Below are 14059 nucleotides of genomic sequence, written 5' to 3'. Positions count from 1 at the left end.
AAGATGGCCGCCAGGTGCGGACGTCGACCTCCATTGGCCAGCAGCGCGGACAAGACATGTAGCCTTTATTATGGATATCTATGCCTTTGTCCACATAAGAGATTTCCTTGAAAGTCAAAAGATGTATTACTCCTATGAGTCTCACTTGTGGACTTTCTGCAGGAGGGCGCCCTCTGGCTATGAGTATGAATGAAACATTGCTTGTGTACTCACTAATGTTCTCAATACCTTATTTTGGTTGTTACTTACTGTATGCACAATGAATGCATAGTATTTCCGGACAAATATTTAAATATTGTCAGATATTTTTTATCATAATAATTTAATATTTTATAACAAAACCTTAGACATTTCAAATGATTTATGGTTTTCTGTCAAATATAATAATAATAATAATAACTGTATTTATTATATTTATTCTTAAATAAAATAATAAAACAAATGAAATTATTTTTGTATTTTATATAATTCTTTGTATTTTTTAATTGTGGTTGTTTTCAGAGATGGTAACAGGCGTTTTATACATGTGCTACAATTGTGTGGCCTGTGCTACAAAAACGTTCAACCTCCGTAGCACCACTGCTATGCGCAAAAAAGTGAACATACAGTCCTGATATGTATATCAGATGGAATGTGCCGATTCGTTGCGCTATTTATGTTCCCCAATGATGGCGGCTGCCAGGCATGAAAAAAATATTGAGCCAGTTCTAAAGTGTGGAATTTTTTTAAACCAGAGGTCGAATAAAATGGTGCTCTGCATGCTCTGTAAAACCGCAATGGTAAACCACAGCAGCACAACTTCTATGCAGGAGCTTCTGTAAAGAAAGAAAACATCCCGGGGTTACCTAGTATTTGGACTAGTACAGTAAAATTATACACAGCACTATACAGTTGTCAGTCTCATATTTTGTGCTTCATATGGCTGCGTTCATACCGCATTCAGATTTTTATGAGTTAAAAAGCATTTAAAGCTGTTGTTGGTTATTTAAAATTATCTAATGGATGAACTCGCGCCTCAACTGTTTTATTGACACCGCCATGTTTGATACTGTCACTATGGTTAGTTAGAATGCAGTCGTGACTACATTTTTAAGCTGCCACTTTAATCTCCTGAATGAACAAATCATTTCAGGATTCACACTTGGAAGCAGTTGCTGCTGCAAATCCCAAAAAGTGACCAAAAAGGCCTACACTGCATAAACCTTATCTTTTGTGATAGATAATATCACTAGGTAAAAGTTCATACATATATTAGTTATGGTTGTTTATTTATTGGTAAATTATTGGTTGTTATTTATCAGTAAATTAACCAAAGGATTAATCAACTATTCAGGATGGGATGGGGGGGGGGGGGGGGGGGGGGGGGGGATTAATCGTTAGATTATTCGATTAATCGAAGAAGGAAAAAAAATACTCAGATTAATCGATTGAAGAAAAAAAATTGGTTCCAGCCCTAATAAGGACATAGAACCCCATTGAACCTTTTTTCAAAGAGTCTACACCCTGATAAGAGTTCATGTTATTAGCAGTGGCAGGGAATAAGAACGCCTCGCAGCGACCTCCAGCGCCAGTGTTAGCGTGGCACGATGTAACCGTTTGGCCTGTCTCTGCCCTTAAAAACAAACCGCTGCACTCCAACCAAACTTTCGGAAGAAAGAAACCGCCTGAAGCAAATAATTCCATCACTGGATAAATGGATATCAGAGACATGAATACGATTACATCCCTTCTGAGGTGCGCTGATTGCTTTTGATGAAAGCGATGAAGAGTCTTTAATGGCATGTCTGTAGCTGTACCATTGAGTCAGAAAGCCTCATTCCTATAATCATTTCCCATGGTGAAACCTGACGATTATTCAAAAACACAAGAAACGGAAGGATTGGTATTTAAGTAGGACAACATGAAACAACATTTGCAATGTATTTAAGGGGATAGTTCAACCAAAAATGAAAATTCTGCTATATTTTACTCACCATGTGACTTTCTTTCTACCAAAGTAGTCAAATTAAAATGTTTCACAGAATGTCCAAGCTGCGTTTTTTTTTTTTATATATACATTATGAATGATTGGGGATTGGGGCTTTCAAACTCCAAAAAGGACAAAAAAGCACCATAGCAGTATAAAGCCCAAGCAGTATATTCAAAGTCTTCTGAAGCCATATAGTTACTTTATCTAAAGTTTAAGATGGTGGGGTTTCAGCAACGTTTCAGCAAAGTTTTTGCCTATTCTTCTCACATAAAGCTATCATACTGTACACTACTGTTCAAAAGTTCGGTAAGATATTTTTAAATAATTTTTTTTAAAGAAGTCTCTTACACTCACCAAGACAGCATTAATTTGATCAGTAAAATTATTATTATTGATTTGTTATTTTTACAACTTAAAGTAATAAACAAATTAGAGGTTCACAGAAAATGACAAAAGCACCATAAAAGTATCCAATAAGTCCATAAAGTCATGGGATAATCCACAATAACTGTGCAGTATATTCAAAGCTTTCTGAAGCCCGTCATGTGAGAATTTTTGTAGTCGATTAATAGTCGTTCATTTAAGCCATTCGTAGACTAATCGCAAGTTTATATTAATTTAATTACTTAAATATATACGGAGGAGAATACTAAACCATAATGAGCATTTAATACAGGCGTGATAGCTTACTGCGCGCATATGTGCACTCATAAAGGTCATAATTATGAATATGTCGGGGGGAAAAATGGCAAGTAGACATTTTTATTATTAATTAATAAACTAGTGTTTTCTGAGTCAGTGTCGGCTGCAAAGATGAAGTTGACTCGTCATCTCCAAAGTAAAGTTAACGCACCTTTAGAGCGAATTGCACCTTTCATACGGATTACATAAGCAGAGTATTTATTTTCTATTTTAATTGGTTTATTTAAAAGTAGACATTTCAAGCTTTCCATAGTCGACTAACGTTTAGTCGACTATTAGGGGGCAGCCCAGTCCTAATTTTTTAGCAAATAACAACTTACATTTTGGTCTTTTCCCTCATATAAAGCTATCATGTGACATCAGAAAAATAGCTTCTTTTTTTTACTCAATAATGTGATTCAATTTCCATATTTGCATAGAAAAGAGTCACTTGGACATTTTACAAAACAAATCATTTTGTGTGCCAAAGAAGAAAGAAAATATACAGTTTTGGAACAACATCAGAGTGAGTAAATGAGGACAACATTTTCATTTCTGGTTGATCTAACCCTTTAACTCCCTGAAAGTGTCTCTTCAAGCCACAGAGAGAGACAGCATTATGTCAATTATTGTGAATAATGGAAAAACAGGCAAAAATGTCCAATTTTACACAGCTTTCATACAACTTTCATTCTAAAAATAGTCACACACTGACAGTCCCTTTAAGGCAAGTCCAGTTCACTCAGTTTCATAATTACATCATTCATAACCACGTTGGGACAGCAGGTTTACAGAGCTTTACTTAACAGTGGAAGCTAAACAGGTTCATATTAAACCATATGTTAATGTCCAAGATGACCCCAGAGGGGCAGTATTTAGTGGCTAGTTCTCAGCTAAGGCAGAACGGTCCACAGAGGCCAAGTGCATCTAGGAAAATCATAAATCATCTGCACAGTTTTACACCTGAACTCTCTCTAATGCCCTAGATAGAGCTGCTATCCTTGAAGGCAGATTCAATTATTTACCCAGCAAATAAATTATTACATAATGCCCCAGCACACAACGTCCCACAGTACCGCATACTTCCCAGCGATGTCTGACTATTTGTTTCCATCTGAAACATTTAGAGAAGAAATTATACTCGATAATGGGTACGTGATAGACTGCAAATAGAGGACGTAATGTTAATGTGTTGAGGAGAGGGAGCGTGTTGAAGATCTGCTGTCAGGTGCGAGAGAGATTTTAGAGCGGGTTAGGTTAACCTACACCCTGCTGGGTCTCAGTGCTGCTGGGACGGGCGACTGGAGATTACAGGCTCCGATAAGCACTACATTCACTGGTCATTAAGCCAATGTACAACTGCTTTAATTCACCCTAGTGAGTGTATTTTTATGCAAACACACCTCTGATTTTGCCATGAAGTCATAGGTCTAAATGTAGGGAATGAACTTGTGTTTTTAGGAAAAAAAACAAGCGTGCAATTGCTAGCGTGTGTTAAAATACAATATAAAGTAAAAATTGACCACAGATATATCCTTAAGTGTCTCCTGGTTACGGATCATAGTGCATCTTAATCTGAAGAAAAATCTTTCTGTCAAAAGCTTTTAAAAAAAGTTTTTTTTAGCATGACAAAATATATACTATAATATATAAAGTGAGTAAAAATCATATACAGTACCGGTCAAAAGTTTGGAAACTTATTTTTTATGTTTTTGAAAGAAGTCTCTTATGCTGACAGCATTTATTTGGTCAAAAATACAGAAAAAAACTGTAATATTGTGAAATATTATTACAATTTCAAATAATGGGTTTCAACTTTATTATACTTTAAAATTGTATTTATTTCTGTGATGCAAAGCTGAATTTTCAGCATCATTACGCCAGTCTTCAGTGTCACATGATCCTCCAGAAATCATTCTAATATGAGGATTTGATTATCAATGTTGGAAACAGTTGAGCTGCTTAATATTTTTTTTTGCAATCTTTGATACTTTTTCAGGATTCACTGATGAATAAAAACTTTAAAAGAACAGAATTTATTCAAAATAGACATATTTTCTAACAATATAAATCTTTACTATTACCTTTTATCAATTGAACATCCTTGCTGAATAAAAGTATTAATCTCTTTCAAAAAAAGAAAGAAAGAAATGACTCACTGACCCCAAACTTTTGAACGTGTATATTGTTACAAAATATTTCTATTTTAAATAAATGCTGTTGTTTCTAAAACTTTTTATTCATCAAAGAATCCTGAAAAATGTATCACAGATTATAAAAAAATATTAAGCAGCTCAACTGTTTCAAACATTGATAATAAATCAGGATCATGTGACACTGAAGACGGAAGTAATGGCTTATATATATATATATATATATATATATATATATATATATATATATATATATATATATATATGATTTTAATTTACTCACTTTAATTTATTTACTTAAGAATAATATTCATAAATTATTAAGTAAATTAAACAAAAGTATTAATATTACAAGTTATGTAAACTTTCTACTGGTTGATCGGAGTATATGAATCGGAGTATGATCTTTCCAACAAACACAAAAACAAACAGGAGAGGCGAAATACATATTTAAAAAGTTACACTTAAAGTGTGACAGTTTTCATAATCTTTCATCAAAAATGAAGCGGAGAGATTATAATCATCCACTTGGCAAAAATAGCACTTAGCACATCTCTTCTCAACAAACGACATGATTTGAGGCATTATTCATGTCTGTAGACCAAACACTGTGGGAAGAGTAACATGCCAAGTTTTATACTTAACAGTTAGTTTGTTCAAATCCCTAACACAGAGTGTGATCAACAGCAACAGTTACTAAGCAAACACAACTTGTATCAAATCCCAAAGGATACGATGAAATCCCACGCTACATTATTTCCCATTAAATATGACTTTCCTTCAGAAATGTCACATTACAGATGCTAAATGCTTTGCCACTTTTAAATTGAAATGCAAATGCTGTTTCGTGCAGTCGCTAATGTCTATGAATGTAAAATTTGATTTCAGAGTTCATCGGGGATCTGACGTTGTTAAAAGCACTTTACGATCACCAAACGCAACACGACCACGCAGAGTTTTCGAGCAAAATCCCGTTTTAAACAGATGGAGGGAGAAAAGCTCTAAAAACCGGCGGGGGTTGAAAGGTGACAGCTTGCGCGGGGTATGGATAGCGGACAACAGTCTCTAATGGCTCGTACGGCCTCTTAAGAGCTCAGAAACTGTGCAGTTCGCTTAAGGCCCTTTGCCCTCTACATTAGCAAGTATATTACTCCATTTGCTTTGGCTCTGAGCTGAATATTCTGCATACTAATTCTCATCACAGACTCTGACATTCACTCAGGCATGGATTCCCAACTGGCTTAAGTCCACAAATTATGAGGCAGTCTAACGTGGTCTCTCGCTAATTTGACCTCTCTGTTCAGCCCGATTGAGGGATTGCATTTGTCTTGTCAGCAACTAGAGTTTGGTTTCCATCTCATCTGTTGGTTTTAGCCCGGTTAGGGCTGCCAGCGCATCCTCATGGGTTCAGTCTATATATGGCCTCAGAGTGCCAGCAGTCCTGTTGCATATTTACACGCTCCGGCGGCTCTCCGTTCACCCACAGTGCCAAAGTTCAATGGTATCAAGCTAGACACTTCTTGTTGTAACTGACTGAATCAATTGTCATGAATTGGATGCATGAAACTTAAGGGGGCATATGTGTCACCTCAGATTTTCTAACCTTTTTTAAATGCAACTTTAAACGCCAGAAATGGTTGCAATATTATTGTAGTACAAGAAAAGAAAATCTAAAACACTGTGGCAGAGCTCATGTGTGTGTGTGTGTGTGTGTGTGTGTGTGTGTGTGTGTGTGTTAAGCATCATTACTCCAGTCTTCAGTCACATGATCCTTCAGAAATCATTCTAATATGACGATTTGCTGCCTAAGAAACTTGTGTTTTGAAATTGTTTTTAATAACAATCTCTGTCACTTTTGGTCAATTGAATGCATCATTGCTGAATAAAAGTATTATATTCTTTCAAAATAAAATCTTACTGACCCCAAACTTATGTTATATGTCTATTATAACAATGAATATAAGCTGTAACACTAGAGCAACACATTGTAGAAAAGATAAAGTATTAAAAATGGTTTCATATTTTGCAATTGGTGTCGCTCTCCAAAAATATTTTTGAATAAGTGCTGGGTAGATTATTTACAAATTCCATTACTGATTTCAAATTACATGATGAAAATTGAAATTAAATTAGTTAGATAATCTATTACATTAATATAATTGGACTACTTTTAGATTACTACTAGATTACTTTTGACTTAACTCGTTTATCACATTGATTTGAATAGAATATTCTTGTACCATATTGATATAAAAATATACAGAGAAAAAAATGTATTCCATTTCTTGTTATGAACAACATGAGGTTAAATTAAACATTATATATTTTACGTAAGGGTTTCGTGAAGGAACTGCGGGGGTTTCGTAAATTGATAAAGCTATTAATTAATGTAATCATAAAAATGTCAAACTAAAATAAATGATTTTAAAATTAAAAACACTACAACACAAAAATTAAACACAAAAATACCATTGTGCAAACAACTTGTAGCCTAATCATTTAATCAATAAAAATAACTGTAATCTGATACTTAAAAATTGGAACCTATACATAATCCAGATTACATATAATCAGAGATCTACCCAGTAGTACTGTAAATAAATATAAAATAGCATGACACCTTTGATTATTTAACATGGTTGCTCACCCAGGTTAAGGAAGCAGACGGCACACTGAAGACGTTTGCATGTGCAAAAAAAAAAAAAACGCTGGAATCTTAAAGTGCCCCATAATGCTTTTCGAATATTACCTTTCAAGTAGTGTGTACAGTATTATAGCTGTTAGTGAATGTAAAATGTCTGCAAAGCTGTAAAGATCAGAGTGCACAACAAATACATTTTGTCTCCTAAAAGAAAGAATGGATTCTGAACATCTGAAACGAGTCGTCAGCAACACGCAGCCTAAGGTCTTGATTGGCTGCCGTGAATGACGTCTACTTTAACCCTCAAACACTGTAGTAGCTGAGACTGGAAGAGTTTAGTTTGCGTGTCGACATGTCGAGAAGACGCTGTTTTCTGCGCTGCAAATCCACTTTGCATCCACTTCAGAAGGATGAGGACTTGCACTGGAATTGATACGAAAACTGACGCAATCATTAGCGGTAGACCAATCACAATAGACTGGGTCATCTACCAATCAGAGCAGAGTAGACTCGTGAAAAGGAGGGGTTGGATGCATGTAAACCTATTGTAGGAGACCTCTGAAACAAAATGTAGAGAAAAAAAACACTATTCAAGAAAACTTTGACGATTTCCTCCAGCCTTGATGTCAAAAGAAATGTGACTTAAAAAAGAAAAAGCACAAGCTACTTCCTTCCTTCTTTGCCATTTATAGAGTGTAAAGCTGTCAGAGGTGTGATTCTCAGGACACTGTTTCAATGAAATCTGTCAGGTAGTAGTAAGTTCATTTTATCCTCAGTATAAAAAAAAAAAAACCTTTAAACCATTTCTGACCTTTCCCTGATAGCAGAAAAACCATTTAAGGTGTTTACATGACCTTGCGTGCCGTTGACTTAATAAGGTTTAATATCATGGATGCAAACTCGCTATGGGCAACCTACAAAAACAACTTTCTCTTCACCGTAACTGCCCACATCATTTGCATCTAGTCATTTATTTGACAACCCTTTTGTCATTTGGTTTAGCGGGCATTAGCAAACATGAAACAACACATTCAGCGCAGACAGGTAATATATCAAAGCACAAACAACACCTCAAGCCCAACTAATTAATAAAGATTTTGCCTTGGCAGCGCAAGATGAAAATAATGACATACATGACAGACGTTGCTCACAATACTGCAGCCGTGAAATTGACGCAGACTAGATCTTCTAAATTAGGAACTGCTTTCATTACTTGAGCACTATTCACAACCTTAAATAGACTGGTGACACGCAAAGAACAAAATCAAACACTGCTCTCTCAAGCCTGTAAAACGTTTGGCATAAACAAAGCATATGTCACATCAATATCAACTTCAGCATGCTTATTTTTTTATATTAAGAACATGGCTGACACAGAACTGCTGCCCGGATTGTTTTATATAAACATTAACCTACATTTTCCAGGCAGTTCGCCTGAGGTCACAAGAGATAATGCATCACAGAAGACAGCCACGCTAAAAGATGTGGGAAATTATGCAACGAAGCGCCATGTCCTCGGCTCTCAAGAAATCAAGCAATCATGCACTCAATCCGAAATGAAATCCATTCGGTGTTATAACCGTAACCTCACCTGTATCAGCCTTCATACCGTTCCTCTCGACTCATAATAACATCCCCAGAAGGTATCTGAACCTGAAAATAATAAAACCGCCATAGCTTTCGAAACCAAATTCTCTTCTTTTTGTCATCTCAGGCTTTGAAAAGCTGCAGAAATCCATCCCTGCTGAAATATTCTACTATTCTGAAAACATATTAGCCCTGTCTCCCAAAGAAAGAACTCTTATTCTTTTGTTCTTCCTTTTGTACTTGATTTCAAAAACATATTGATTTTGACCGGAGAAGGGTGGACCAATATAACCAGCAGCACAACACTCCCTCGGCACAGTGCAAAAGAGGACTAGGATAAAACGATTCACAGTCCAACCATTTAGTCAGCCATATTTCTCCAATCTACTGGAAGTTTTAAAACATTGACGAGAATTGTGTGTGTGTGTGTGTGTGTGTGCAACTGCTCAGCCCCGTTCCAGAGCATCCGAACTGTAAGCCTTTAATCTGGGGCATGTTCGGAGCTGCTACCTGATACATTTGCCAATGTTATCAATGTCTGCGTCTGCAAACATGACAGAAGTGCTATTCCACCGAGACCCACGGCTGCTGCGACGGAATCTGCACTTCTGCGTGTGCAAGAGAACACATGCGTGGCACGACACGGATTATCCCTACGACACAGGGGGAAACGGCACAGTCGAGCGTTATGCGTGTCGTGAGTGTGAAATATGTTTATATTGAGAGACAGCTGACCTCTGAGATAACACTGAACTCACTTATAAAATGCAAAGAGATCAGCTGCTGTATCACTTGCACATGCAATCGATTTTACTATCTGTAATAGTCCCATATTGCCTGGGAGGGGTAAATTCAGATTGCATTTGTTTACTTACTGCGAAAAAAAAAAAAAATAGAACATAATGTTTCTGTATGCACAATAGCCTACGGGTTCAACAAAAGCTTCTTACTGTAACAGCCTCCCTTATGATATTGTACCAATCAATAAGGACATGCAAAAACTCAAATCAGTCTCCTGGAGATCTACTTTCATGCAGAGTTTAGTAAGAACTCTTATCCAAGGGTTTTGCAACAAAAAAATGTTCTGTAAGTCCCTGGGCTGATAGGCAAAACAATATCATTTTTGCATTTCAGTCCATATCATATCAGTCATTTTTTTTATTCTGTTTAAAAAATATGTTTAAGTGTGTGTGTACTGTTTATATATAATTTGGTTGCTTCGGTTTATCATTTAGAGTGTAAAACCATCATTAAACAAACATTAATATCTACTGTCGAACTACAGTATATAGTGAAAAGATAAACTCAGGACAATGATCTGAGTTTTTTCTTCTTCAATTAAATACATGTATATCAATACTGATTTAACAAAATGCAATAATGCTTGAAAAAGTTATATATATATGTATATATATATATATATATATATATATATATATGCTACATATACACATATATATTGACAAGCTCTGCTGAAAACAAACACCTGAAGTAAGTGGTCAATGGTTGTGTCTCCAAACCTAGTGAAATGTCTACAATTTACTATTTTAATTTAGATATATTGACAATAAAATGCATTCTAGATAGGTTTGGAGAAGCAACCATGGACTTTTGGTTCACTTAAGGGTTGCAACTAAACTCTCCATGTTCTCGGCCAATGGCAAATCACAAGTATTTGGAGTATCCAGGACATCTTATCCAAGTGACCCAATCCAGCGGTTGCTATAAATCCCACCAGGAAGTTTTTCCCACATCCATTAGAAGAGGATGGCGTACACAAACACCTTCACCAAACGCGCGCAAGTGGCATGTGACTCTGCCACCAGAACACGCACGTGATATAATAGAGCTCCATGCAATAATAATGTACAGTTGCCATCCACGACATGACCACCACCACCACCACCACCACCACCACCATCATCATCATCATCATCTCCAGCCTCACCTCCAGATCGAGTTGCCCAGTGATGCCAGGCGTCCGTCCTTGTCTCTCAGATGTTTTTTCCTCACGCGCTGGCCGTTGATTCATCTCATGACGCTGTAAAGTGTGTTGTGTTGTCTCGCATCTGTAGCAGGTGTCTTTCTCCCTCAGTATTGAGTTGACAGATGCTGTCCGCACACAGAGAGAGGCGCGAGTGAATGCTGCTCCGGTCTCTCCCAGCTGATACTTTACTCCACACAAGCGCCTCCCACTTCCAGCCCGTCAGCTCTGTGTGCGAGTTTGCGTGAGAACCAGCAGCACCTACTGGCGAAACATGGAAGTGCAGCATATTCACCCATCTGACAGAAAGCCTATTACACTTCAAATATGTTCAAATATGTATACATGTAACAAATATGTACTTTTGTTAGAAATGAAAAAAAACGGTATCACTTTATTTTACAGTGTCCTTGTTGTGTTACTTGAGCTTAGTAAATTATGCATAATTACATGCAACTAACCCTCAACCAAACCCTAATCCTACCATAACCCTATAGTAAGTACACTTTGTTAATTAATATTACTCAATACTTAAATATATAATTATACTGTAACAATGACACCTTAAAATAAAGTGTAACCATAAAAATAAACTATATACAATATGCAGGTGGAAAATACAAAAATAACTAAATAATGAAAAATATTTAATGTGGGTTTAATGAAATATATTCTAGATCAGCAAAAATGAAAACATAGTCATATGAAATAAACATGCTAATAACTATATACACTACCATTCAAAAGTTTGAGGGCACTATTATTTCATTTAGTTTTTTAAAATAAATTAATATTATTCAGCAATGCATTGATCGAAAATGACATTAAAGAAATTTATAATGTTACAAAAGATTTCTCAAATAAGTGCTGTTTTTGAGAACTTTCTATTCATCAAAAAAAATGCACAAAAGTATTAAGCAGCACAACTGTTTTTAACATGGATAATAACCAGAAATATTTATTGAGCAGCAAATCGTCAAAATTAGAATGATTTCTGAAGGATCATGTAAGACTGAAGACTGGAGTAATGATGCTAAAAATTCAGCTTTGGTCACAGGAATAAATTACATTCTAAAATATTTTCAAACAGAAACAAGTTATTTTGTAATAGTATTCACAGTATTACTGTTTTTACAGTGCCAAATAAATTCAATATTGGTGAGTAGAAGACACTTACAAAAACATTTTAAAAAAATGTATTTAATCACTGAGAAATGTCTAAAACAGCTTCACTCATTCCTTCAAATGTTTTAATGTGGTCAAATTCTGTTGTAAATGATGCAACATGTCGACTGTTTACAATTAGAAATGTAAAAGTGACCAAAAAAGACAAACATTGTATTTTAAGGCACTTTAATGAAGAATATTATATTCCCAATACACTAGAGTGATGTGCAATTAAAGAGAGTGCTCGTCACACATTTGCCAGGTCCAGACGCTGGCACGGTGTGGCATGGTGATTAATTATGTATTAGATACACACAACACGTGTCTTAATTCAGCTGGCTGTGATAAACATCTTTCCAATGATGCCTTGTATATGGATACAGTAAATTCTGTGACGTGTGGTGGTTGTAGGTTCAAATCCCAGCTGTGATCAATATCTGACTATCACCACTCTTGTGCACTGTAAGGTTAAAAGGTATCAGCTAAATAAAAATGAGTCTTTTGCACTGTTAATTTCAGTGAGCGTGTTCCCACTGGAAAATGCTTGTTGACATGCATGTAACCATTAGTGGAGGGTATGTTTAAAACCCCCTCATTCTCCAGGTTTGTTGACCAAACCCAAGGGTATGAATCCGCACTGATATTTGCTGATTTTTCACTGAAGTGGCAATTGGATCCGACATATATAATACATCACAAACGTTTAAAGATTAAAGGTTCTTTCTCATTAATAATAAATCACAACTAGTGTGTCAAAGGTCGTGGGTTCTCTGATTCGCTCCCTGTCATTTATGCACAGGCATTGTCTTAACAGCACGCCTGCAATTTATGGATATGTATGCAGCTCTGTTTGAGCAGGAATAGCTCCAGGGCCACAGCACAACACTGCACTTCGTTGGGATCCACTGGACCCGAACGTGTTTTTCCGACCGACCGCTGCTTGAGTTTGGAGGCCTCAGCACGTAACGCGTCACTGACGCTGGTCATTCGTGTAGCTTCATTTCCTTGTTTGTACATGCGTTTAGGACTTTGGTTCATGTGCTTTGTTAGGTCTGATTTAAGGCCCGTTCACACAAAGAAAAATAACTACGAAAATAACTATAACCATAACTATATTATTAGCAGTTGTCATCTCTGTCGCGCTCTTAAAGCAGGATGGATTCTGATTGGCTGTCAATATTTTATCGTTCATCAACTGGGAAAAAAATATTCTGAAAGTGATTTCATATCGTTTCTCTTATAGTTGTGGTGTGAACTCTGCTATTCTTTAATATTGAGAACTATTTTTAGAAATCTTCATCGTTATCTTTTTAGTTATCGTCCTTGGAGTCAACACCTTAATCAACAACTGGCTATGAGAAAAACACTGTGGAAAAATGGTAGGATATACAGTATATCTTTTCAAAACGTAAATAGTGATGATTTGAGATTCACAGTTTTGCCATGATCAACATTTTTCTTTGTGACTTTCATTATTATTATTGATCTTTTAATGTGGTAATTTAATCAGCCACAATGCAGAAAAAATACACAGCAAGTGTTCATTGAAAAATAATTTTACAAATTAAAATAATTTACGGATTCATTCATTGTATTATATTGCTAAAATTGTGTAAAAAAAAGGGGGGGGGGGGGGGGGGGTAATAAATATTGCATAAATATTACTTAGTTCCATAAATTCCCTCAAAATACAAAATATTAAAATAAATGAAAAATATTATTGAACACAAATATATCACATGATTTTACTGAAGAAAAGAAAAAGTGGTATTTGAGGTGTTCGGCCACTTTTGACCAGAAGGATTATGAGTGTGACCCATAAAGGAAGGTTAAAAAGTGCAAAATATGTTTTCAGCATTGATTATTTACCATTGATT

At 35.8% G+C, this 14059-nt stretch overlaps 1 protein-coding gene across 1 annotated transcript in view; it reads right to left on the bottom strand.

The window, feature by feature from the left end:
* The window catches only part of LOC130103166 (kelch-like protein 29), a 305231-nt gene extending 294049 nt beyond the window's left edge, over positions 1–11182 (bottom strand). The window contains exon 1 of the mRNA XM_056269368.1: positions 10980–11182. The gene's annotated coding sequence lies outside the window, so the exon portion shown is untranslated. The remainder of the gene's footprint in view (positions 1–10979) is intronic.
* Positions 11183–14059: the final 2877 nt, after the last annotated feature.

This window comes from Rhinichthys klamathensis, unplaced genomic scaffold (assembly GCF_029890125.1).
Source record: "Rhinichthys klamathensis goyatoka isolate OS25496 unplaced genomic scaffold, OSU_Roscu_1.1 h1tg000281l_1, whole genome shotgun sequence".
NCBI lineage: Eukaryota > Metazoa > Chordata > Actinopteri > Cypriniformes > Leuciscidae > Rhinichthys > Rhinichthys klamathensis.
The sequence above is the reverse complement of the archived record's forward strand: the minus strand, read 5'-3'. Positions and strand labels throughout refer to the sequence as shown.